This window comes from Rattus norvegicus, chromosome 6 (assembly GCF_021556685.1).
Source record: "Rattus norvegicus strain SHRSP/BbbUtx chromosome 6, alternate assembly SHRSP_T2T, whole genome shotgun sequence".
NCBI classification, from domain to species: Eukaryota; Metazoa; Chordata; class Mammalia; order Rodentia; family Muridae; genus Rattus; species Rattus norvegicus.
In genome coordinates this window covers 36,354,211-36,382,164 of record NC_141539.1, presented here as the reverse complement: position 1 = coordinate 36,382,164, position 27,954 = coordinate 36,354,211, and the positions used below count along the sequence as shown (strand labels likewise).

Below are 27,954 nucleotides of genomic sequence, written 5' to 3'. Positions count from 1 at the left end.
GGAAGGGGTGGGTGGATGGGTGGTGGAACACCCTCATAGAAGAAGGGTGAGGGGAGATGGGATAGGGGATTTATGGACGAGAAAAATATCCAATTAAAAAAAAGCAAGGTAGCATTTAAGCATACATAGATCAATTGTCAAAAATAAAATTCAAAACCAACTAATCAACCAACAAAACTCGTCTAACTTGATCATGTGATAGAGAGACATTTGAATATAAGAGCTGCGAGATTATGGGGGTAAAGGACTCAAGGAGACAATCTATTGGGTCAAGAGCAAGCATTAACTTTTGCGTTAGAAGCATCTAATACGGAGGTTGTGAGACCTATTGAGACCCATGGAGTTTTTACTAAGCCCCTTCATAGCCTCAGTGGTTCTTGCATGTTTCCTTTTCTTAAAACTATAATGAAAATGTATCTAGCCATCTACACCAGAAAAGGCCGAACTTATTCCACCCCCCTCAGAGTGTGAGCATGAATGAGGAAACCATGACCATGAAGATTGATAACCTCTGCTGAGCATTTGTTAGTTTACTAAAAGGTGAAAGAGATGGTGATGATGTGGGAAGTAGTGATTCTCAGCCCGTGGTCCCCACAATAGCCTCATATGGAGTTGGAGTTGACACCATGTCTTTGTTCTCCATGTTTCTGGGAAATTTAGTAGCTGTTCACATTTTATTTTTATTTTTTTTTAATTATGACGAGTCATTCATTGTACAGCTCCTCTAACAAAAAAGAAAGAAAAAACATTTAAACAGAACAAGACGCTTACAAGAAACATGGACTGAAGAAGGTTAGAAAAACCCACCTCCAACAAATAACAGAACAAGAAAGCCCAAGCAAAAAGAAACTGTTATTGTTCTCAAAGAGATAAAAAGACATATTAAGTATTTCATCCTTGAAATGAGAACAACCCACATCTCAGAAGAATACAAGGTTAGGGTAGAGTGAGATATAAAATATCTACCCAGAGAACAATTTCTGAAAATCTTTTTTATTTCTTTCATTGAAAATAGATATTTTTTCCTATAATATATTCTGATTAGTTTCCTCTCCTCCAAATTTTCTGAGATACTTTCCCCTTTTCCTTCTATTCAAATCCATGCCCTTTCTTGTCTCATTAGAAAACAAACAGGCATCCAAAGAATAGTAATAATAATAATAATAATAATAATAATAATAATAATAATAATAATAAAACAAGACAAAGTACAAACAAATGAGAACAGGACAAAACAAACATCAGTTGATAATTATTGCATGAATGTATTTGAGAAAACATAGTTGGAATAAACTCAATTCAAGAAAACCAGAGAAAAATAATAAACACGTGCTTAATAAATATATGTGTTGTTTCAAAACAAGAGTAAAATAATTTAACTCTTTAACATAAAAGTACAAAGAAACTGGATTGACAGAAAAACACACAGCCAGACTTATGAGAATTCAAGCATCTTGGGTCAGATTCCTTCTTATTTATAGGCAGGGTAGTGATATAACTAGTGTTACATTTAAAAAAAACTTATAATATGTATTTAGGTTTGTGTGTGTGCGTGTGTGTGTGTGTGTGTGTGTGTGTGTGCTTGTGCCTGAGTGTACCATGGCTCACTTATGATAATCAGAAAACCATGTGCTATTTCTTTTAACCTTTCTCTTTCTACCATGTGGGATCTTGGGATCAAACACAGGTCATCCACATCTAGGCAAGCACCATTACACATTGAGCTATCTCACTGGCCTTTAGCCTTAGGTATTGACAAATATGTGTATTAAGAAATGGAAAAGACAAAATGATTGATAGATGGCATTTATTTAGTGGATGGTACAGTAAAGCTAAGAAAAATATAAATGAAATATAAGTAAGAAATTGAGGCAAAATGTAGGTAGAGATATCATAAATAAATCTGTGTATTTGCATATATATAAAATAATTATATATGTATAAATAATTGTATATGTAATTTAAATTATCATAGGACACAAAAACTACTGAAAACTTTAATGTAAAACAGATGCCAGCTAAAATTAAAATCCACCTATATTGGTATTACTTCCTCTAAATTTGTGTTCAAAATTTACCAAAAATGTAAAGTTACATTATAGAGCAAATAGCATGAAATAGGCAAGGTTATGTCTGTAAGAATGAAATACCAGTCATTTTGAAGAATGAGGATAAAATGTGTACAGATTGAATGCTGCAACAGGAATGATGTTCCAGAAGCTGTGTACCAGAGACATTTCCTCATAGTTTCAGAAGACTTGAGGCAATGCTACTCTCTTCACAACTGGGTTCTGGTAGTAGGGGAAAATAAGAAGCCCTGTTAATTAGTCTATAGTAAAGTAAATTAGTAAAGGGAGCTCAGACGTGTACATTGTTTGGGAGTTGGGAGTGACCAAAACTTGGGTAGTGTTTTAAAGTTTAAGGTGTACTTAGAATACGTGTTTATGAATGTGTAAAGCACAGTAAACACACAAAATAATGAGCTCTGTACTTCTTTTTTTTTTTTTCTGGTTCTTTTTTTCGGAGCTGGGGATCGAACCCAGGGCCTTGCGCTTCCTAGGTAAGCGCTCTACCACTGAGCTAAATCCCCAACCCCAAGCACTGTACTTCTTAACAGAGGGAAACCCATTATCCCTGGGGAAGGATTAAGGGAAAGATAGAGTTGGGGAGGAAGTCCTTTTGTTGAGTTGGTGAATATATTTCTCTTCTTAGAATAGAAAACAAGCTGGAGTCTTCTGGAAGATGATGCTTCTTAGGATTGAATAACTAAATGGCTGTGATATATTATCCTCAGTTTTCCTGTATTTAAAAGGTGATTTCTTATTTACAATATTTTTTAAAGTACATGAATGGAAAAGTAGCCATGTGGGTAAAGCTGGTATCCTTTGAGTCATAAGAATTGTTCTTAGTGCATTGTTTTGAAATGGCATAATTAAGTGAAAACTCTCAAATTATATTTCCTTTGTTCTGTGTCAATACATAATGGACATAAATAATGAAATTAGAAAATTCTAGTACAAAGACTACTAGCAAAATAGAAAATTACTCCTGGAATATAAAATTTGGAGATGCCCAGGATTTCCTGAGTGTGATTTGGAATTCTTTCCTAATGTATTAAAAGAGACTTTGGGTATGCATCTCTGCAAATATCACTTGTGCATTTACTGGTGGCTCAATTCCCAGATAGTTTGTTTTAAAATATTCCTAATGAGTCTAGTATTCAAGTAATAAAATATTCTTCCTAAGAATTCTGGGTAAAAGAATAAGAGGAAGGGAATGTTCACATTAACATCCACACAACCTATATTTGTTTATTGTTCTGGGATGTAAAGGGATAGTCTCTAGACAACATATAAGGCCAGCATGACACCTCCTGGCATAATCAGCAGGCCCTCACTTGAGCAGCTCTAGAAAAGGACAATTGCAGCCATAACCACAATGGTGTCACAGAACGTTGTCTTGTAATGATTGTATATGCTGCTTGGAAAAATGATTTCTGTCCATACTTATTGTAGAATTCAAACTGTTAGACTAGCAATAAATAAATCATTGACCTTTACTCACCACTGGTTTATGATTCAGTTGTAACTAATTGTCCTCAAATATCAGCTTCCAACTGAAAGTCTGTGTTTGTTTATGTGTGCATGTGTGTGCAATATGTGTGCATGAGAGTGAAGACATGTGCATATACAGTTAAGTGTGTATGTGTGGACATGTATGTAAGCACGTATACTCTTCTTTATACCTCATTAAACACATCTGTAACTTCTACATCTATACACTTCCTATCTTTTCAGGCTTCTACAAAATCCAATCGAAATTGAGAAAATTCACAAATTAATATAGTAAGAATTGGTGAATGTCCAATTCTTATATATAAGCTTCCCTGCATGGGTGCTGCCTAGAGCAGCATGGCATGAGGTCTGAGGATTAAGAGAGCATTTACCTAATAGCCTTGCTTCTACGTGTGACCATTTCTTCAAATACTCCAGACTGGCAACATCCATCTCTTCAGGTTTACAGTTTTGTGGTGATTCTGTGTCTCTTTCCTGCAGCTGAGATTTCTGAAAAAATTAAACAAAATAAAAACAGAACCTTCAACATGAGCTGGTGGGATTCAGCAGGAATAACTGCTTCCCCCACAGCTTACTTCAGTGATTCCTCTCTCCCATCATTTTCATTGGACACCTTTGTCCCGTGGATCATCATTCTCAGACCCTTGCAGAAGAGGCAGCTCATGTTGCCCTAATTCTTCCTCCTTCTTGGAGGCTTTAAAACAAGAGCATCACATAAGTATCTTATCAAGACTATTAAAAAGATTCCATTTGTTGTTCGCTTGTTGGATGCATGCAGCATGGCTGACCTAAAGGCCTGTGGGGTCCAAATCAACTCTACTTCAGAGTTATCCTAGAAGAGTGTTCCTCCCCTCTTTTCTTGCTTTTTCCTTTTCTTTTGCTTGTTTTCTGTGGACTAAAGTGTTGCGTGAAGTGGGCAATCAATCCAACCTCATTTCTCTCTGCAGAGCTAAGATCTTTGTCTAGGCAGGTTGTGTACCACGCTGCCCCAGGAGAGCCATCCACACAACCCCTGCTATTCACATGGTCCCTGGAGTCCTGGGATGCAGTATCCATCTTGGAGGCTGTTGAAGGAGTTCTTTCCACACATTTTAACCACCTACACAGATGTAGAAAATTCAGACCATTTCTATTTTCACATTTTTTCGTATTCATAGATTTCTCAGCGAATCCCCTGGAAAGCCATGTTCTACTACAATTCTTTCGTGTTTCAAAGCACTTAAAATGATTTGTTCTTGTTCCACATTCGGATGCAGTAATAATGGGGTACAAGAACTAAAACAGCCATGAAGATCAGCCTGCATTTTCTCCTTATTTTATAAACAAAGGTACTGTGCAGAGCAATGAAGATCATTCTCAGACTTCTAAAATTGAAGTGTGTAGGACCCATGTATGTGTTTCTCATCACTACATTAAAGTAGGTTTATAAACCATTTTAGAACCTTTAAACAGAAGCCATAGTACAGGTATAAAACCATTTGTCTCCAAAGCAAGAAAACATCACCATATTGGAGTCTCCATTAACCAAAGTACAGCCAGATCTGGAAGGTGTGTTCTTATGTTACCTTTCAATGGATTAGCATTGAACTTAGATTTTCTACAATTTCTTTTCAAGTGTTAAGAACTGACCCTAATTTTGACTAGGTACTTCATTAATATTCATTTGTGTATAATTGCCTTAATTTCAGTGATAATGACTTCAGCTACCAACTGTTTGATTGATGGGTCTTGCATCTTCTCTGGGAAGGAGCTAAGATATAAAAATCACACCATTCATGCATGCCTGGTATTTTTAGCTGCCTTTAATTACTAACCAGCTAAATAAGCATGCAAACCATGCTGTGATTGATAGGATCTCTTGGTTGAAGTGATTTTTTTCCCTGAGAATTTGGAAGATGCTTGAATCAATTGAGTACTAAAAATAACCACTGAGAGCTGAATCTCCCAGTATCCGAGTGTTCATGGATAAAATCGCCTACCAAGAAGGAAGGATTAACCTGCAGTCTTTAAGACATTCTGAGGAGGAAGAAACAGAAAGTTCTTGTTGAGTGAGAGCAAGCAGCATGATAGAAGTTCAGTGACAATCCAAATCTTTATTTAGTGAGGACATGCTAAGCAGCGTCCTGCCGAGAATAATCAGAGACAGGCATCTCAAGTCAATGGGGGCAAGAGAAAGAATAGAGCAGAAAGTACAAAATGTGCAATTGAGCCCTGTGATTTATGACTGGGGAAACACATTTTAGCTCAGAACCATGTCTGCCCTTGAGGATAGCATTTCTCCTATCATAGCCTACTCCTGCTGAGTGAACTCTTGAGGAAGGCACCTAACCTAGAGATCTTTGGAAGTATCTCTAATGTAAATGCTTTCAAGCTAAACATACTGCAAGAACACTAGTGATAAACCAAAGATGACAATGACCATAAAAGTCATCTAAGTCTGGGAGATGAGCTTGCTAAGCTAGGAAGTACTTTCAGATACATTCTCAAGTTCATAACAATAGCATTTCCAGAAGAGCTATGCTAACAGTCCATTGACACAGCTATATAGGTATTTTTTGTTTGTTTGTTTTTATGCCACTACTGAATATCTTGGATCTGATGAGCTAAAATGTTATTTTTTTTTACTGTCTCCTGTTTTCCTTTATGGTCTCTTTCCATTGCCTGTTCACCTTCTTCCTCTTCTACCTCCTCCTCTCCCTATATCCAGTTAAAGTCCTAGTGTCCAGAATCATAGGAAGATGAAAATCTCCCAAATAACCAACACATCATAATGTTCTTTCTCCAGCCATCTGAGACTTATGTCTAAATTTTAAAAAATTAAATAGTCTTAAGTACTTTGAAGGCTTAAATTTACAATGTAGTTGATCATCATTTCCAGATAACATCTGGAGTTTTAAAGATATTATTTCTTAATATTGTATGCATTTAGATAAATAACAATAAGCTAGAAGATTGTGTTGGATTAAAAAAATACTTTATCATGTTCTTCAAATAGGTAATATAACAGGGAGGAAAAACAATGGGAGGAGGTTTCTAGCTGACTTACTACCAACCATGTATTAGCTCTCAGTTGCTTGTTTGTAAAAAGAATTCATTTGCTTCATGGAAGGTCCCTGATAAAGAGTGGGAGATAAACCATAATTTCAAGGAGAGAAGGTGTGAGGTACTTCCCCTTAAGTGAACTTTAACCCTATAACATGAACTGATTGTTCTCTCTGTACAAAATTAGGTACACAAGGCTATCTTTTTCCTTCTTGCCTCAGAGAGGTAATAAATGCAGATTTATTTATTTGGTGTGTGTGTGGGGGGGGGGAGGATAGCAAACTAAAAGCAAAGCCAAAATAAAAAATAAAATTGTCCTTATGATATTCTGCATGTAGGATTTTTTTCAAGGCTTGGATCCAAGGAAACAACCCTGGCAAACAAGTCTGGTTCATTTTCTACACAGGGCAAAGGCTTCTTCAGGAGACCTTTTAGCAATGGCTTTTGTTTATCAGACACTTTCCCTGACTCATTGCTCCTTCAACTGAGTTCCTTTCTTCTGCAACTGAAAAATAGCCCGGTGCTCACCTTTCTCTGCAGCATATATTGGAAAACAAACAAAAATAAAAGCAGAGCACTGAGATCTTGCATTTTTAGCTTCTGAGGCCATGTGGGAGAGAAGGGAAGCTGCAATTATGTTAACATATGGAGCGGAGAGAGTCGCTAATGTACTTGGTTTCTTTTATTTATACTCCTCCTTCTGTTCCAAAAAGCCTGACTGGGCTGTGAGCACCGTTGACACTCTTGCATGGTGCCAAGGTGTGCTCTTCCTGGAACTGAAGTTGGATTATGTTGGTGTTTTCAAGTGACAGATAAAAATGGGAAATTAAACTCCACAGTCAGAGTCTGTTGTCTACATTAGCTCTGAGCTGGGTAAGTCAGGAATCTTCTACCCTTGCTGTGCTGAAAGGGACAGAGGGTACCCATTCATCCCGTATGGGAGTCCTTTCTTATTTCTCTTGTTTACATACGACAGCCACAAGCATCTGACTTTCCTGTAAGTCACCAATATGCCCTCACCTGCTCCCACAGAACCTCAGAACTTGGGAGGACCATAGTAGTAGCAGGAAACCTAATAGTTATCTATTCTCAAGGTAAATGCCACCTTGAAAATAAGTCAGTAAATACTGGGAGAATAAAACAACCCATATAGAAGACAGTGAGAGCTGTTTATGGAATAAGTTGCAAAAGCGTATAAACCAAAAACTACCTATAAGATGTAGAAGGGGGCTTGTCAAGTGTAGAGACATATCTGAGGCTAGAGCAGATGTAATGATGCCATTCTACTGGGCAGATTTTTCTAAATATCTACATCCATCATTTCCATTAATATTGAAAGGAAACCAATTGAGGTTACATTTACCATTCTCTTTTTAAATGGGGAAAATGTGTCTTAAGAAATTAAGTGAGCTTTATTTAGTCATGATGCAAAGTAGCATCGTGTAATGGAGTACAGATGTGAGTGCAATTTTATCTGATGACAGTCCTTGCTCCTATTATTGCTATGAATGTTATCTCTGCCATATCTCCTCTTCTCCCAGTTCCACCCTTACAAATCCCTTTCTCCATTGCCCCCTTCCCTTCTGCTTGTAGTGGGGGAATCCCTTGGGTACCACCCCACCCTATGATATCTGGTCCCAGCATGACTAGGCAATCCTCTCCCACTGAGGCCCCACCAGGCAGTACAAAACCTTCAACCCAAAATTTGTCTTGCCTACAAAATTTACAGGGATAAAGATAGAGCAGAGCCTGAGGAAACAACCAATCAATGACTGCCCCAACTTGAAACCCATCTCATGTAAGAGAGCCAATCCCTGACACTATTATGATACTCTGTTATGTTTACAGACAGGAACCGAACATAACTGTCTCCTAACAAGCTTAATCCAGCAGCAGATAGTGTCAGATGAAGAGATCCACCACCAAACATCAGGTGGAGCTCAGGTAGTCTCATGGAAGAGTAGGAGATAGAAATGAACAAGCCAATGCCTCAAGAACACCACAAGAAGACCTACAGAGTCAACTAACCTGGGACCATTGGGGCTCACAGAGCTTGGGCCACCAACCAGGAAGCACTCAGGAGTTGGACCTAGACCCTGTGTACATATGTAGCAAATGTGCAGCATGGTCTTCATGTGAGTCCCCCTTCCCCAACAAGTGGGGTAGACTGTCTCACTGTTTTCTCCCTGCTATTGGATCCCCTTGCATTTATTTTTTTGGCATTGAGTGCTTCTACACCATTACTGCTGCTGCAGTCCTTCACTGATGGGAGATTTCAGTGCAAACTAAAGACCAGGTCCTCTCCAGAAATCCTCGAAGCTTACAGGTTCAGATAGGGACCACTGAGGTATCCTGGTTTGATGAGAGATAAACTATCAGGTTCTCAGCCTGTTCAGTGTATAAATAGCCATTTGTGACTACATGGCCCTAGTCATGTAAACAAATCAAGTGCATTCATTACGAATGCATATGCGTCCTATTGATTTTGATCCCATAGAGAATTCTGAGTAACACAATAGAAAGTAAACTGAAATAATGTCTTTGAAATTTGGATTTCCCAACCATAAGATTGTGTCGATTATTTTATTATTCTATCATGCTCCAAATTAAATCATCCATTCAGCTACAGCCTTCCATTCTTCATCATGCTGTGACTCGTAGGAAAAACTATGTTCTACGTCTATTTGTCTCTCCTTGCCTAGAATTTCTCGGCGTCTTTTAAATGAAATCAAATTGGAAGTCTTTGGTAATTTTCATATTTCTTACACTAGTTCCTTACTAGATTTATGGATTTGACTGTTTATATTACATTATTCTGCTTTAGGTACAGATTCTAGAACAATTTCACAATTGTCCAATGTGTGAGAGTCTGTGACTGTTCTGAGCACATATGAAAATAATCACTTAGAGAAACTGTCCTTATCAAGCTCATGACTCGCCTGTGTCTCTAAGAGACAAGAAGTAGGGCAAGCAGCCTGAGGGTATTTTTCGAACATTGTTTTGAATGAACAAACAGTTGTTACGAGAGCTTCATGAAAACGCGTGATGTATAGCTGTATTAAATGTAATTTATCCCCTCCTACTTAACATCTACTACACTTGCGTCCATATAGTAGTGCTTAGTCACAGCCCTGGGAGTAAAATGAAGACAAATGGCTTAGTATTCAGGGGGAGTAGAAGGTCATCTTGATTGAAATATTTAAGCTTTTCCTCATCTTCCAATCTCAGTTATGGAGTGTAATCAATTACTCCCTTGTCCCCTGGAGAGTTAGCAGAGACATAGCATTCTCCTCTCTAGCTCGCTAGCTCACTAAAAACTAAACAAGTATTTCTTTCTCCCACACTTCCCAGACTCACTTGCTGCGTACTCCCTTTGAAGGGCAAAACTTCTCTGGGAATGGAAATGCATGGACTCCTGGAAGAATAGAATTTTGACTAAGTGGCAGGCTGTGGTCAAGGGTAGACAAAGATGATCAGTTAAGGATCATTAGTCATGATGAAGGACGTGACATCCTTTGAGATGGCACAGTAAAATGTGCCTCTAGTTAATCAAGCTATATGAATCTAAGCGATAACATTTTGGAAATGTGTAATTACTTTTAGGGTCCTCTTTTTGTAGACATCATTACAGTTGATTATCTCAACCTAGCACATGTGCTATCACCCCGACACTGTCATTTCTGAAACGTTGAGACTGTCCCTATGTCCAATTAAGTACAGTATATATATATTCTGTTTTCCTATCTTCACAGAGAATCATTACCTTGTACTTCTCTTAACCAGGACTTTGCTGCTATAGAATTGACATATGTTGTTGGTTGTTTGTTTTTTGATTTGGTTTGGTATTTTAATTTCACACTTGTTCTTCATTATTCACTCATGCAATCTTGTCACTCTGTCCTCTGAGGTATTTGTGTACGTAGTACAGAATATTTTAGAGACAGTCAAGTTCAAGATCTGTTCTGAGTCAATCTTTCATCTTTCTCAGTTCCTATCTTACAGTAAGGGGCAAAAGCAGAAAGTAAGAGAAGATGAGAACAGAAAAGAAAAGGATGGCAAAACCAGAAAAAAGAAGACTAAATAGCCCCTTTGAATGCATGATCTATGGAAGCTGGAGGTAGGCAGAGGTATCCTAAGTCAGGTGTCTCCAAAGAAAGCGGATGTGTGTATGTAAAGCTATTTAAGAAAAAACTCTATATGTATATATAAACTAATTTTATAACTAATTGCTTTCACTTATACATACACAGTAGGTCAAATAAATGATCTAGTCAAACATTAATTTGTCACGTGGGAGAAATACTTAGAACAAGAAATGCAGGATGGGGTTCTAAGCTACAAATTGTCTTATGTAGTAAAAGTGAAATGTGCTGGTTCTGTACTGATATCCTTATCACATCATCATGTTTAATAAATATCATAAACATATTTATTAAAGAAATGTATACACACACAAACATACAACATACACACACACACACACACACACACACACACACACACACAGAGAGAGTTTTTCCCTTTAAGTAGCTGCACAATGAAGAGAAAAATAGCAGACTATCAACTTTAATTAGCTTTCCCAGTAAGATTAACAAATGTGTGTTGTGAGTCTTGGATCTCTCCGAGACTATGTTGAATAATTTCCCAGTGCCACTTCCACTCTTGGGTAACTTGGTTACTGAAAGAATTGCAAGCATCATGTCTGCTCCTAACATCATCATAGGATAGAGAACATATAAAATTTTCTTCCAGGAAGACCTCCATAGATTTAAAATCGCATTAACTCTTATGCTGTCTTGAGGCCCATCACCCATAAGGGGATGGACATGACTGGCATTGACTATACAACATAGACTATCTACTATACATATATACTATATAGATATATAGCCATGACTAAGCAGGCTGTATATCTAAGGCAGTTGCTATGGAATCCAGAGATATGAGTTAGAAGAGTTTTCTGTTAAGTTAGATACAAATGTAAAGGAATACCGGTACTGGTGATATGATGCTCTGGCAAAGGGCTCAGGCCACCAAGACTAATGACACCAATTCAATCTCCAAGACCCACAGGGTAGAAGGAGCACACTGATTCTCACAATCTGTCATCTGACTACCACACAAATATGTTGTGGTTTTCACCCCTCGCTTCTGAAAAAGAAACGAATTAAATAATGTAATTGCTACAAATTTAGAGACTATTAGGAAGGCAACCCATAGCTATCTTTCTTTTTTTTTTAAGATTTATTTATTATATGTAAGTACACTGTAGCTGTCTTCAGACACACCAGAAGAGGACATCGGATCCCATTACAGATGGTTGTGAGCCACCATGTGGTTTCTGGGACTTGAACTCAGGACCTCTGGAAGAGCAGTCGGTGCTCTTAACCACTGAGCCATCTCTCCAGCCCCATAGCTATCTTTCTGATGACCAAGATGGTTTTCTGCACCTTTGACGATGTGACGGGGAAATCGGTATAGAGTATAGAATTAGTAAAGAGACACGTCATTTTATCACCGAGAACAACTTAGCACATAAAACACCATCAAGCACCAGGTCTTCTAAATATTTTCCCCACTTTTTAAACGAGTGTTGGGCTAGATAGTTTATCTGATCTACTGGGTATGCATAAATGAGAGCAATTATTTATAAAATTAATTTGGGAGTAGTTCAATATCTTCAAAATTCATTCAAGGCAACTTTGATCTGTGGATGACTTTCAAGATGTTTCTTTTTCCTCTTTGAAACTGAAAAGACGTTCTCAGGCAAAGACTAGCAGTTACCTTGCTTTATATTCTCAATATCTATTGTTCGTCACTGTGTGCCTATTTCGTGTGTGTGTGTGTGTGTGTGTGTGTGTGTGTGTGTGTGTGTGTGTGTTTTATCTTTATGCGGTTTTGGTTTCGACGCCATCATTATTTGAAGTCATCCCTCACTGGGGAACAAGTATGTTCCTAAGATGTATACTAATAATGACCTCCAATAGTGCTGTGTTTGGAGATGGAGCCTTTCAGAGAATGGTTAGAGTTGAGCGAAGCCTTGGGAACGAGGCCTTATACTGACAAGAAGATCATTATCCTTATAAAGTAAACCAGAGCACTCACTCCTTCCACACCCACAGACACTAGTAAAGACCACAAAAGACAAGTTTAAGAGGAAGTGGCCATTTTTAATCCAGAAAGTTATAGTTTGTCAAAAGCAAATCTACTTTCATTTTCATCAAGAATTGTTGATTTCGGAATCCTGAGACAGCGAGTACTTGGTATTTAACTCCGCTCTTTTCCTTTGGCAGGCTGGAGAGATTAAGACACCCTGAAGTGGAATTTCTCCATAAGACAGTGTCTATGTCCTTGCACAGATGCTCGAAGGTAACTGACGATGAGCTAAATCAAGAACGTATGGTCAGGGCTCAGGTTAACTCTGTACACTTGCTCAGGTTAGCTATAAGAAGCAGGGGAGATGTATGACCAGAGCTAAGGAATTAACCACTGAGTCGTAGAAGTATTGAGGTGTCAAGAACCTACTCTTCTCCCCTTTAACTTCTTCTTATTCCTAACTAGGTGCTTATCTAGTATTTTTTAATTTGTTGAACCCAAGAGCCACTTCATATTCCTTATCACTTAATGAATCCCATTTCCCTTGTGTGCCTAGATTGCACAAACATTTTCTCACAAGCTCACATCCATAAATTAGAGAGTGGGAACATTTAGAACCAAAATCTAGTGCTTGTATGGCTTCTCCTTTCCCTCTCTGAGCATCTGCAAACTTGTGTTTTGTTTTGGTCCACACATCCTCTGCCTCCCAGCCTTGCTCCAAACTTCCAAGTTCACAGTCTGAGAACTTTCCCATCCAAAACAGGTTCATGTGTGTGAGCCTAAGATTATCAGGGAAGAAAATGTCTCTAGAATTTCCTTCAGAGATACTCTTTTTCTGAAAAAAAGAAAAAAAAAAGCCAAAGTAAAAACCTGAGTCATGATTTGCTTGTGAAATAAACAGTTGCTTCCTGAAATCTTTTCTGGGCAAGACAGACCAACAGATATATTCAATGAGAACAAGAATTCTTCTTTTGTAGAGGGCACAGTGTTCTACTGAACTCTCTCTGTCTCTGTCTCTGTCTCTGTCTCTGTCTCTTACTCTGCCTCTGCCTCTGTCTTTGTGTTTCTCTCTCTCTCTCTCTCTCTCTCTCTCTCTCTCGCTCTCTCTCTCTCTCATTCTCTGTATGTGTATATGTGTGTGCATATCTGTATGTATATGTGTACATGCATGCATGTGTGTCCGTTTATATCTGTATGTGTGTTTATGTATGTATGTATGTTTATATGTGTGAATGTGTATGTATATGCATATGTGTGCGTGTGTAAGCAAAACAGCTTTCTTCTAAAGTCTTACTATTACATTTTGAAACAGAAGCACATGAGTATTTTAAGATTGATATCCCCAACCAAAAGTATAATTTTGTTATGAATGGTAGACATCAATTGACACACAATTCTTAACCCAATCTGTACTTTACTGCTCAGTTTTGTTATTTTTGTATCATTTTTATGAACATCTTTGGCCACAGTAGTTAAATATTTTATTTTCCCAAAGCAAAGCCTTTGTGCAGTTGAGAAAAAGAGTAAGAATGAAATTCTTATTAGGTTAAAAACCTAGTCAATAAAAATGCATCTCATGTTATTGATATGTAATTTCCTGTTGTATGTGATTTTTCATTTACTGGCTGAAACGGAGATAGCAGGGATCTTTGACTTATCACATCAGCCGAAGTTCACAATATCAATACTACACTTCTACAATTATGGCTGAACTCCGGCTATCAGCTTCTCAGCTTAAAAGAGGAAATGATTCTGGGAAGGACAAGGTAGTAAATCATTCTATATGATCAGAATAAGTGTGAGCAGGTGGATTCTAGCAAGGAGTGACAGTGAAAAAGCTGGACGGAAGGGAACATAGACATACGGAGGGGTATTGGGCAGGGTATGCATGGTAGACAGGTGGTTGGGGGTCAGAATCAAGTCACCAAGAGGAAAGCCTCTGACTTGGTCTTATGAGGTATGTATGTATCTTGAGGTATACACCAGTGTGGCTGAATTAATTAGCAATGACTTGCATCCCATTTCATGGTAAGAGCGCCATTCAGATTACCAGCATGGTCTGATACATTGAGCTTTCCAAGAACCAACCCACCGGCATTTGCACGGGAGTGTGTTCTCTCTCTCTCTAGGTTTGCTGTAAGTTGAGACTATTCTGTGACTCTGGAAGGTGCCAGCATTCAGGAAACAAAGTCACATCTGTGTCTTTGAGCCTGCACTATGACTCCAGGATGTGTATAGTGCTGGAGGGATTTCCTTAGTGAAAAACAAGTCTGAAATTGTCTATTTTTCAAGCCATTTTAGACCCATCCAAGCAGCCACTCTGCCTAAAAAGCCAGGTCAGAAATTGTGTGTCTGGAACCTCCAGATTGCAAATGCAAGCTGCATTTGGAAGTATACAACTTCCAGGTTATGAGGGACACTGTGCTTCCAGGACCAGCTATTACTTTTTTTTTTTTCGGTTCTGGAGACTCATCTTCACCGAAGCACAGCAGGATAATGAAGCTAATACCACAGTCTCTTCAGAGCCCACGGCGTAAGAGAAAGCATTCAGTATCTCTTCATTTTTCCCCCTGCTTGACTAAGCCTCAAGACACGAACAGCTTCAGGACATAGCGCACGTTTATTGTATCTTTTCTCTTTCCCCCTTCTCCTCAATACCTCTGATGTTGAGCTCCTACCTACAACCCACAGTCATAAAGATCCACGCTGCCTTTGAATCAATATTTCTTCACAGCTTTCCTGGAAGGGATCTTATTCCATCTGCCATGTCCTCAGGTGATCTCAGAGGGAGAACTAAAGCCCGAAGCAAGAATCATTTGCCCGGGTTTAAAGGGAAGAATTACTGTTCATTTATCATCTCTTACTACCCCACCCATAAGGGGCCTTAACTCTCAGGAGGTTCCATACAGAGGATAGATGAAACCACCTCTAGGGATGTGGGTGAACCTGGGCAGCACAGAGCCCAAGTTGACAGCAGAGGAACAGCCAACATAAGCAAGTGTTTATAAATGTATCCAGCATCCTCTGTACAAAACATTTTAAAATGGGGACTGAACCCACAAGCAATGTAGCCAGTGTACTTGATGTCCACTTGCCACTGGCAGTTACACAAATTCCAACTTCACAGTCCTATCTCACCTTTACTTCTCCATGTAGGAGGACCTTAGATCTGACCATGTCCTCTTGGCTTTATGGTAGCTGTAGACATATTGCTCCATACCTAGTTCCTAGGATGCAAACCAAGATGACTTGAGCGGCTGTAAAAACTCTTTGCTCTCCCCAGTTGCACTCACTCTTTGCTAAACTCAGGCTTTTCCTCTACAATGTTCTACAGTCATCCCATTCCCTCTTCTGGAAAGTTCACTGTGATCAGGAATGGGATTTCACCATTCTTCTTCATTGCCTCCCTCTGAAAAGATGATCTCTGCTGCATGGTTCTCTGTTCTGAATACTATGCAGTTCAAGTTTTCTGCTGTCTTGGAAGGGAGTAAGATCCATCTTGTCTGGACATTTCTCACCGAGCCTGAGGTGTGGCAGGCATTAGGAGATTTAATGAGTGGTTGCACTCCATTGCTATGAACTTGCAATGGGGAAAATATATCAGGTTTAAGTTTTGACTTGCAGTTTCCCCTGTGTTAGTCCTTCAGTTCTAGCTTGAGACAGATAATAATGAATTAAAAGCCTAATGTTTCTTATCAGGTCTAAGCTAAGAACAATTCCCATCTAGATCAATACACCTGTTCCTTGCCTCTTGATCTTCCTGACACATGAATAGCTCCTCTCTCTTCTTGTCTGCTGAGAGATTTTCCTCAGTGGCCTAAAGCTCATCTATATTTAGTGGGTTCTGTCATTAGCTCTGCCTGGGGAATCCCAAAATCTGAAACCAACTATACGTGGAGACCTGTGGGTGTTTATTTCGCTGCGATTTATCAGTATAGCATTCTATCTTAATGATGCTTTGTGAATTCCTGTCCAGTTCATCTTTCTTTTATATAGCAAAACTGATTAATAGGCTCAAACCTTTCCCAAAATGCAGTGAGACACTGCTGTATGTATAGTAAAGAGAAAAAGGCTCCAGACAGGGAAAACCTACAAGATTTTCAGTTTTGCCTTTATCCTTCATAAACTAGATGGACAAAGAAGTAGTCACTTAACTCTCTGAACCATAGCACACTCATGTTACAGCCAAATAATTCCACTAGAGTTTTAGGGCTTTATTTTTTATTGATTTTTAATACGTGTATTGTGTGTCTCCATGTGTGATGTGCAGGTGTTTGCAGAGGCCAGAGGTTGATCCTCTGGGGCTACAGAGAGTTGGGAACCATGTGAGTACTGGGAATCAAAATCAAACATGGTACTCTACAAGAGCAGTGAATTCCATTAACCACTAGGTCATCACCCCAGTAATCCCCTCCACACACATCCTAGATTTTTCTTAATATATTCATCTGTAGTCCAAAGTCTGCAAATTTTATAGTCTTTGATTCTAGTCCTTCTACAGTTTAAGTACTATCATCCTTTGAATGGGAAGGGACTACCACCAGCTCATGTGTTTAAAGACTTGATTATTTGTGGCCTTTTTTGGAAGGCTGTAGAATCTTTAGGACAATGAAGTTTTGCTGAAGAAGTGAAAGATCATGCGTGGGCCTTGATGTTTGATAGCCCAAACCTACTTGCTGCCTACTCCTTGGTCCTGACCATGGCCATAATCAGACTATCTGCCTCAAGCTCTTGCTGCCTTGGCTCTCTGACCACGATGGGCTAGATCCAGTGTTAAACTTTAAGATAAAAGTAAACCCTTCTCTTAAGTTGTGCTGTATAGGTGTTTGGGAACAGCAATGAGAACAGTAATGATACAGTTATATTTTTCCTATTAATGTGACAAATGCCCAACATACACAAATTAAGAGAGGAAAGGTTTACTGTGCTTCAGACATTTCAGTGGTTTGTTCATGGTAAAAGGAAGAATATATCAGACCAGGTAGATTTTTTTTTGTCTCTTGTATCCAGGATGCAAATCTAGAATATTCAACACTGGTTTTCCTCATTTCCTCTGCCATTACATCTGGGTTCCCAGTCTATGGCATATACTATCTCCAGCACAGATTCATTTTGATGGTCCAATAAGAGTCACTTCAGCAATCCACGATTTCCTCTACACCATGATGGTGCCCAGAAAAAGAGCAGTGCTTTACATGGCCACATTTAAAATTCCTGTTTTCATGGAATGCCTACCTCAACCAGAATTTTTAACTCCTTGAGTTAAATCCAGCTGAGTTCAAATTCCATTGCAACAAGTCACCAGAGGGACTATATATCTCTCTCTTTCAGCGGAGAAGCCAAGCACAGCGGTTCAATTACACTAGCACTGAGTCCTGCTCTTCACAGATGGAAAGACCAGAGGGAAAGGCATCATGGGGAGACTTATATGATCCTGTTCACTCCCCTCGGCTAGAAAAAGCATTGCGTTCGTGACGAGAAAATTGAAATGGAATGTGGTCCAAGATGGCAGCCACTGCTTTCTGTTCTATTAACCTCTGGGGTGGACAGCACAGAGAAGGGTGACCAAGATGAATTACTTCTTCAATCTCTGTGCACTCACTGCCTTTCTGTTGTACGAAGGGTAATCTCAGAAGTTTTTGGTTTGCATCCAAAATGTCTGTGATTTAAAAACATGTCATTAGGATAGAGGTTTATAGAGCAATCAAGCAAACCAGGTATGTGAAAAATAAATGAATAAATATACCCCAGGATTTCGGAATAAATGAGAGATGAAACGGTAGAAGTTCTATAATAATTATTGGCTCTCAAATTAATGGTAATAATTACCACAGCAAATTGCCATGTAACTGTTCAGTGAACAAGTTTATAATCTAATCCTACATTTGTAACTGGTTTCTCTCTATTTTCAAGTCTTGAGGATAAAGCTTCTTGCTTTAGAATAATTCTTGCTTTAATCCCTACTTACCTAAGCCCTTGTTCTGCATAATGAGAGTAAAATGATTGAAGAAAGGGTTTTAATGAATGCCAATCCAACATTCTGCACAAAAGGATCCTGAGCATAGCATACACTGACCTGTCCCCATAACGAGATGGGGCGACTGTATTTTAATAACTGAAAAATTAGTTGTGACATCTGTCAGCTCAGAGTAGGTGACTGGGGTGAAGCATAGCGAGTATACTTCCCTTGCTGTGAAAAGGACTAAGTGGCTTTTCATTTTCTCTGCCCAAGCTTTGTGGCCAGTTGAAAGACCTTTTTCTAATGTAAAAGCAGAGTTGGCTTTCTTCTTCTCAGGTCTCCTGCTGATTCACTCTATTCTTATTAGGATCATTCCCTTGGTTTTGATATGTGATATCATGTTGTAGATTCTTTAAAGCTTTTGCTTTACATATTGTTACTTTTACTTGGAGTTTACTTATTTTTCTCATTTGCAAAACACCAGAGACAAAGCAAGCTAGGGAGTGCATTTTGGTTCGTAGTTGGAGGAGATAGATTTCATTGCAGCAGGTATGTTTAGCAGCTGGACACATCATTTTCCAGGAAAAAGAGAGGAAGGGAGGGAAGGAGGGAGGAGGGGGGAGGGTTAAAGGAGGGAGGGAGGGAGGGAGGGGAGAGAGAGAGAGACAGACAGACAGAGAGAGACAGAGACCGAGACCGAGACCGAGACCAAGGCTGAGGCCGAGACTGTAATTCTGTTGAGGTTTTTTTTTTTTTTTTTTTTGAGTTTTTTATTCAGCTCAGAACTTCAAACCATGGGATGACATTGTGCACATTCAAAGTGAATCTTTCATCCCCAAGTAAACCGTTCAGGAAAGATCCCCTCACATCCTCCCAGAAAATGAATTTCCGTGCTGATTCTAAATCCAGACAAAGTGACTCTAAAGATTAACTCTGCCGTGGTCTACTCATTGTTGAGGATATAGTTATTGAGTTGCTTAGTACCTCAATGGGGATTTACTTTACCAAACTTTATCCAAATTGTACAGCTCTGTGCTGAGGTAAAATACTCAAATATATTCAATATAGATTTACAACCTAGAAAGAGCTTAAGACACGTGGCTCAACCTGGTGACTTCTAAGTAGCAAAATTTTCAGTATGGGAGGACATTCTGTAGATTTGAGTAGTAGGTAATATTTGGGAGGCTTTGAGGTCATCTTAGAATACTTTGCAATGTCATACTTGTTTAATAAACGAAAGGGTAGATGAAGAAACTCCACTCTAATACTAAAGGATGAGAGCCAGTTACTCTTGAGAGGGGGCGTGCTCCAGCTTATTGATAAACTATTATTAGATAAAAGTTCCTGTAATGTAAATGAGGTTGAAGAAGAGTTGACTATTATAAAACTATGGTTAATCATCTAGGAAGTCATATTTCATAGTCCTTGTACACATTCCACAAACAGCTGTTGAAGAGACGCTAACATGCTGGGTCATACTAAAAACTGGTTAAATACACTAACGTGGCAATCGAAAAGAAAATTTCATTTGAAGTCCTTTCTTTGCAAATGACAGGGATTTGCATAAGTCACCAGTCTTGAAAATTTCGGATTAGTAGAATTGGTATATTTATGGTAGGTATTGTTAGCAGGCAACAGTTTTGTATGGTGGAAGTGAGTTCATTTGCCTCAAATGATTGATAAGGTGATTTGACATAAGAGACATCCCTAAAACATAAGTCATTACGATTAATAGCTCCATTCCAATAGTTATAGAGACTGATGGGGTTTTGAGTGTGTATTGAACTATGTGTATGTGGGGTTAGAGGAGGGATATCAGTAGGATAATCCGGTGCGTTGGGGAGATGGTTGGTGTACATAAAGAGTAGATGAGAGCCATCAATTGAGGATATGAGAACAGATACCTTTCAAACCAAAAGGCTGAGTCTTTTTAATAGTTTTATACTGGGGAGGGCCTTCTTGTGTAATACAGCAACACAATGCTAAAGTCTTGGATTTATCAGTATAGCAATATTGTCATTATTTCTTAAAAAAAAAATCCTAGACTCATCTCCACAGTCATTGCCTCAGAAGCTGCTGTGAGGAGATAGGAGGATGAGTTAGAGAATTGTTTGTTTTAAGGTCTGTTCAGTTTCTCAAATGTGTGGTAAAAAGGAATAGTGTCTGAGAAATGCCGTATCCGCATTTGCTAGGTAACCTTATGCTTGCAGGTCCTTTAAAGAGCTGTACTCTCCTTGTACTGTAATTCTAAACAAATTTCTTATCTTTTTAACACAAGAGAACCCTCAACTGAAAATTAATTTAGGGAAATTGAAAGTCCTTTTTCCATGTTCACCTGTTTGTAAATGATAAGGACCATAAACAATGGTTTTAATAATTCGGTCCTTTGCCCTGGAGTAGCAGTTTATGATCCAGGCACCATCTCATTCCCACATGAGCTGATCCTCCATTTCAAGCCAACACTCACTTTCTGTGATGAAATGCAAGGGCTCATCCCAATTTAATACATGGCTTCCTTCATACGGAACACGGGAAACAGAGTATCTGCTAGAGAGCTGGGCTAAGATAGCTTCTCTTTCCACCAGACTGCAAGGGAGAAAATTAAACGAGGGAAAAAAGTTATGCTTATTCGTGTTTTCTAAAACAATTTAAGTGTTGCTTTAAAAAAAATCCCATTATAGGCTAGCTATCGCGGTAGCAATGTGAGATCAAGTGGACAGTGGGCGGAGAAACTAATAGCCGTAACCCCTTGAAGGGCGCTTCAAAGCCAAAGATACATGAAAATGTAACAGTGGAAGCAATGTATAACTCATACGCGGAAATTATTCAGGCAGTGACAGATACTATTTTAAGAGGCAGAGAGTACATTTCTTAAAAAAAAAAAGAAGAAGAAGAAAAAAACTCTAGACTCAGTCAATACTTTCCTAGTATACACACCCACGCACACTCCTCACATTTTCAGGATATGTTGAAGGGCTTTGATGGTCATGTCTGGGTATGAATTCATTGTGTCAATCATTTCCCACACCGCTTTATCTGCCATGGGACACTGACAATGCTGATGCTGTGAATGTTCCCCAGCAAGCTCTCTTGGTAGACTTTCCTAGCCTTCAGGTACGACACAGCTGCTTAGTCCCTATAATACTCACTGGTCAGTGCTTCCCTTCAGCGTTGGACATAATTGTATTCACTTGATGACTTAGTTAATGAAAGGATAACTATTGATTTGTTTTAAGAAGTAGTGACATGGAGAATTTCACCTGGATTTCTCTGGAAAAACCCATAATCATTTTTCAAGGTCTTATTTCTTCCCTCGAGGAACTCATTTATCAATTCAATTTACCCTGGAGTCAAAGAGCCATCCCCCAATTTCTCTGACGTTCTCTACATGAGAATGTCTATCCTCAGGAAAAAAAAAACACTTTACTGCTGTTATGCTTCTGTCAGTTTTATTAAAAAGTAATGTGATAGTCATCAAAATGTGAGAGAAAAATCATATAATCATTGCAATATGTGGCAAAAATATTTTCAGAAAATATTTTCATTCATGGTGAAAGTATGTTAAGAATATTATAAATAGGGTATTCCTTTGTTCTGATGTAAAGGAGACTACCATAATATGAAAGGAGACTTTCATAATATGAAAGAATAAATCCTTTTATTTCTAACATCAAATTCAAGACAAGTATATCATTTGTAACTAATCATAATCAATATTGTCTTTCAAGGAAGTAGTATCCCAGTATTGCCAGTAGTATAAGGAAAGAAAAATATGAGTAAAATATATATATATAATAAAAGAAATAATGGTTTTCTCAAAGAAGGCATAACTGTCATTCTGAAAAATTCCAGAGCCTAGAGATGGTCATGATTGTACAAGTTTTCTCCTGAGAATGAGGGCATAAATGAAACAGAAATTCAAATTCAAAGCCAGCCTGGTTTACATAGCTAGTTGCTGGCCAGCCAAGGATACATAGGGACACCCTGTGCAGACAAAATTATTCCCAGAGTCTTTAGTGAACTTAAACTAACACTACATCAGTACAAGTGACATTAACAATTTAAATTTTGATGTACTAACATTGATAGCTTGGAATGCAAAAACAATGTTTAAAGCCAAGTTACAATAGCCCAAAAATGCAATAGCTATAAAATCTAATTATAATATTAAAGCATTTTTATATAAAAATATAAAATTACAGAGAACGAAATCAAAGAATGCTAGCATTTGGTAGTTTTATGGCTTTCAGTAAACTCATGGTAATTCCTCTCTTTCCAAACTTAAACAATGAAGTAAATAAACTCTCTACAGTTCTGCAAATTCTTAGCTGTTTCTGTGACCAATCCATACCATTGAATAATGACACAGAATACATAGGTATATGACAATTGTTGAGTGAATTGTCAGAAATTTCTACTTTAGTCCAATGACTAAAGTACTAGGAAGATTGTATTTTTTTATTGGATATTTTCTTTATTTTCATTTCAAATGTTGTTCTTTTTCCCAGTTTTCCCTCCAGAAACCCCCTATCCCATTCCCCCTCCCCCTGCTTCTATGAGGGTGCTCCCACACCCACCCAATTCCTCCTACCTCCCTGCCCTAACATTCCCCCACACTGGGGCATATAGCCTTCACAGGATCAAGGGCCCCTCCTCCCATTGACACCCGCCAAGGCCATTCTCTGCTACAGGAGAGCCATGAGTCACTCCATTTGTACTCTTTGGTTGTTTGTTTTGTCCCTGGTAGCTCTGGGGTGTCTGGTTGGCTGATACTGTTGTTCTTCCTATATGTTCTCCTTCAGCTCCTTCAGTCCTTTCTCTAACTCCTCCCTTGGGGACCCTGTTCTTAGTCCAAAGGTTGCCTGCGAGCACCCACCTCTGTATTTGTCAAGCTCTGTCAGAGCCTCTCAGGAGACAGCTATATCAGGCTCCTGTCAGCAAGCACTTCTTAGCATCTAAAATAGTGTCTGGGTTTGGTGATTATATGTGGGATGGATCTTTCTTCAGTCTCTGCTCCACACTTTGTCTCTGGATTTCCTCCTGTGAGTGATTTGTTTTCCCTTCTAAGAAGGACTGATGCATCCACACACTTGTCTTTTTTCTTCTTGAGCTTCATGTGGTCTGTAAATTGTATCTTGAGTATTCCAAGCGTTTGGGCTAATATCCACTTATCAGAGATTACATACCACGTGTATTCTTATGTGATTGGGTTACTTCACTCAGGATGATATTTTCTAGTTCTATCCATTTGCCTAAGAATTTCATGAAGTCATTGTTTTTGATAGCTGAATAGTACTCCATTGTGTAGATGTACCACATTTTCTGTATCCATTCCTTTGTTGAAGGACATCTTGGTTCTTTCCAGCTTCTGGCTATTACAAATAAGGTTCCTATGACTATAGTGGAGCATGTATCCTTGTTGTATGTTGGAGCATCTTTTGGGTATATGCCTAGGAGTGGTATAGCTGGGTCCTCAGGGAATACTAAGTCCAATTTTCCGAGGAACTGCCAGACTGACCCAGTGAAGATGTCCACAGTCCTTACATTCAGAAAGCAGAGGGAACAGGACTATGAAATCGAAGCCAGTCTAAGCTGTATATTGAGACTATGTCTCAAAAGAAAATAAATGTAAAAAAAAATCAAGGACAAAATCAAAGAGATAAATCTAGGACTCGGTAAGAGAGAGGAGAGGAGGGAGGGGGAGGGAGAAGGGTGAGGGAGAAGGAAGGGAGGGGGAGGGGAGAAGGAGAGAGAAAGAATCTGAGGCTAAGTGGGATTATTATCCAGAACACCCCAAATGTCATGCTCTTACACTACAGAGCCCGCATGGAGCAACAGGCTAGCAGATTGACAGGCAGTTGGAAGAGCTCTTCCTACCATGAGAGATCCAAGATTAGCTGGCATGCCTGTACGCGTTGGTACACTGACTCAGGCAGCATCACCAGCCATGGTTTGCCTCCTTAAGGTGACACTTTTTGCCATCTGGTGGACATATGGTTTGCATGTGTCTCCCACGTGAGGCGCCCCCATGTCCTTCTTGATGTGTCTGGTTTCCAGGTTAACCCACATTCCCTCCATCTGTCTTCCTCAGATAACTTTAAGACAAAGAAACCCCATCATCTCTCTTCTCGAGAACTGGTTCCACATCTGGAATCTAAAGACCAGGCCTGCAGTTCAGTTCGAACGGGCATGGTCTGAAAAGTTAGCTTTGCTTTCTCTTCAGGCACCTGCTGGGAAACCTTCTGAGGCCCTGGTTTCACATGAGCCACTGTGCAGCATCCTCAGCCCAGTGGGTGCTCCTGCCCCCAGCTTTATCATCCTCCTGCTCGCTCAGTATTTGCAGCCTGCTTCCCAGCTTTGAAATGCAAAATGTGTTCTATCTGGAAAGTGACAAGTGAAGATTTTTATCCATTGTCTGTGTCTGATGTGATAGCACAAGCCCTGTGTTTTATACTTAAAACACAGGCCTGTTTTGTATAAAATGCATACGAGTGAAAAGACGGGCCTGAGGAAGTGAGTTGATGAATGCATCCTGATAGGCAATTAAGAAAGGGACAAGATAATGCAGGGAAATTATATTTCTCTCGTTTTGCCCAAGATTCAGTGTGTTTCCCTTCTAATGGATCAGCAACTACTATCCTCATGCCACACTCGAATTTCCATGTTTAGAATTGATGGGTAGACATTGGCTATTTATCATTCATTCTCTTATTTAATTTCATGTCAAATAACAAGTGCATCCGCACCACCCTCTAAGCTGCACCTTGCTACAAACCACGAATCGAAGAAACATATGCCTTCTCTTAGAGAACTAGGCAAGGAATAAAGATTGTTGGAAGGGGAGGGAGGCTTCTACCAATCTTTCTCTTTGGAGAATACCCAGGCAACTCACAGCCCCCCCAGGGCCTCCTGAGCTAAGATGGGGTCCACTGCTGCTCTTGTCATTGGAGGCTAGCTCAAAAAAAATGAGTTCTCTAGTTATGCTAATACACATCAAATTCTCAAGAGACTACATATGGCCTGGAAACTCAGCTACCTTTCAACTGTAGCATATGTTTGCCTCTTGACGAGTACTTTCCAAATTCCCTATTTTGCAGCATCCCAGTGGAGCCAAATTTTATCTTGATGCTTTCATGGTGTTTGTGGACAAACTTAGTCACCTCCTCATATTAACAAGAGGTGGCCTACTGCAGAACTGGCACCTCCAGAATCTTTCTTCTTTCCTATTCTCACACTATGCTTGACATCTCCTCACGGCTTAAATGTTTATGCTTCTCCAATAAGGGTATGTGCTAAGCTATTCTTTATTACAATGAGAAATGGAGGGAGGGAAATAGGGAAGGAGAGAGGGAGAAACAGGGAAGACAGAGACAGGGGAGAGAGAGAGAGAGAGAGAGAGAGAGAGAGAGAGAGAGACAGAGAGAGAGAGACAGAGAGAGACAGAGAGAGACAGAGAGAGACAGAGAGAGAGAGACAGAGATACAGAGAGACAGAGACAGAGACAGAGACAGAGACAGAGACAGAGAGAATACATGGATACATGCATGTGTATGCAAAAGCATGTGTATGCAGGCCAGAAGGCAGAATTGATTTTCCACTTTTACCACATTTACCACATGAGACCTGGGATCAATCTAAGGTTGTTAGTCTTGGTGGCAAATGTCTTTATCTGCCAATTTATTCACTTGTCCTGTGTGTTCCTATCTTAGTCACCCAAGGGCCCAAGGTGGTGATATTAGGAAATTTGGGTCTATGAAAATAGACCTTTTCTGAGTATTATTCTTGCCTTTTTATAAGAGGCTTAAAAAAGCTCGCCTTTCCCTTCCTACAGTATGGGAACACAGCAGAAGGTGTCATATGAATTATCAAGAGGGGCCTTTCTCTTGCAGAAGCAGCCAGGACTTAATTTTCAACCTTCCCACTTACATAAAAAAAATGTGCCTGCTGCTTAGGAAACTCTCAGTTTTTAATGTTTGGTGAGAGCAGCCCAAGAGGATTGAGACACCATGATCCTACAATTTTGAGCCTGAGTTTTGAGGCTCCACCCTGGGATTTAGTACCCTTGCTCTAAGAGTTCAGTTGATAATAAGTAGTAATGCTGTCTAAATATTAAGGCTCTCTTCTTCAGTGAAGCACATCTAAATATTTAAGGCATGTGGTCACATTTAGCCCACACGTCGACTTTAGGTAGACATACATAATGATCCCATTGTACAGCTAAAGACATCGAGATCTGTAGAGATGAGATTATTTGATCAAGGTCATTAACTCATTAAGTAGCTGAGATAGGGTTTGAGATCAGGTCTTTCTGACTAACCTTTATGCTTAGTCAAATGAGTATACTACCCCCCAGTGATTAGCAGTTCCAGGGTGCTAATTATTATCTGTCTCAAATGAGACTTCTGCCATCTGACAGGATCAGAAGAGACGAGATAATGAATAGCAAGCTCCGATGAATAAAGGAAAAAGGAAATTACATGTCACAGAATTTTGCCTTTACATGATTTGGACATCTTGTGTCACCGCTGTAGAGCGTCATACAGAGGATTCTAATCAGGTGAGAGAGGACGAGAGTAGTGTGTGCCAGGAAAGGGCACTGGCTGAGGTGGCAGTGATCGTGAGTTGTCTTTTTCAAAAGATTTCCTGACGGTGAGACCAGAGCTGAGAAGAGATGCTGCATTTGTATGTGCAGCAAAGCAGGTCCCAGGACAGGGGCAAAATTGTCCCCCAGGTATTAGAATATTGTGTCCCCTTAAGTATGGCTGACAGCTTGATCGTTTTTATCTTTAGCATTTAAGGAGTAGCCAAGTCATGAGGTCATTGTCATCGTGAACGGGATTCATACCCTCAAAAAAAAGACTGAATGAACCAGGTAGGCCTGTGATGCCCTTCCACTCTGCTCCTGCTCCCTTAGAGAAACACGGTGCTTGTCTCTTTCTCCATGTGAAGTCATAGCAAGAAGGCATTCTGAAAGAAGAAAGCTAGCCTTTACCAGGCTCCCAAATGAGCTTATCTATCTGTCATTTTTTCCAGCTTCCAGAACTATAAGAAATGAATTTCTAGAATTCTTAAATTATCCATCCCAGTGTGATTTGTTACAGCAGCATCAGAAATGCCTCAAACAACATGGAATGCCATTGTTAATATACTTGCACATTTATAATATTTAAGTGTGCATAGCAGTTTCCTAGGACAGACATTTTCCCTCGTCACATGGGATATCATAACTTCCTTTTGGGAGATCTATAGAATCCTGGAACGGAGGCTGGCAGTCCCAGAGGT

General features: G+C 39.3%; 1 long non-coding RNA gene across 4 annotated transcripts in view; it reads left to right on the top strand.

Moving 5' to 3' along the window:
• Window positions 1–27,954, top strand: part of LOC120103506 (uncharacterized) — a 105,344-nt gene that overhangs the window by 9,928 nt on the left and 67,462 nt on the right. For 2 of the 4 annotated variants that reach the window (XR_015622909.1, XR_015622911.1), the window contains one exon: window positions 12,911–12,986. This is a non-coding gene — a long non-coding RNA (uncharacterized LOC120103506). Of the gene's footprint in view, window positions 1–2,712; window positions 2,813–10,605; window positions 10,735–12,910; window positions 12,987–27,954 lie in introns of those variants that run through there. The other 2 variants (XR_015622908.1, XR_015622910.1) reach the window with 2 other exon arrangements.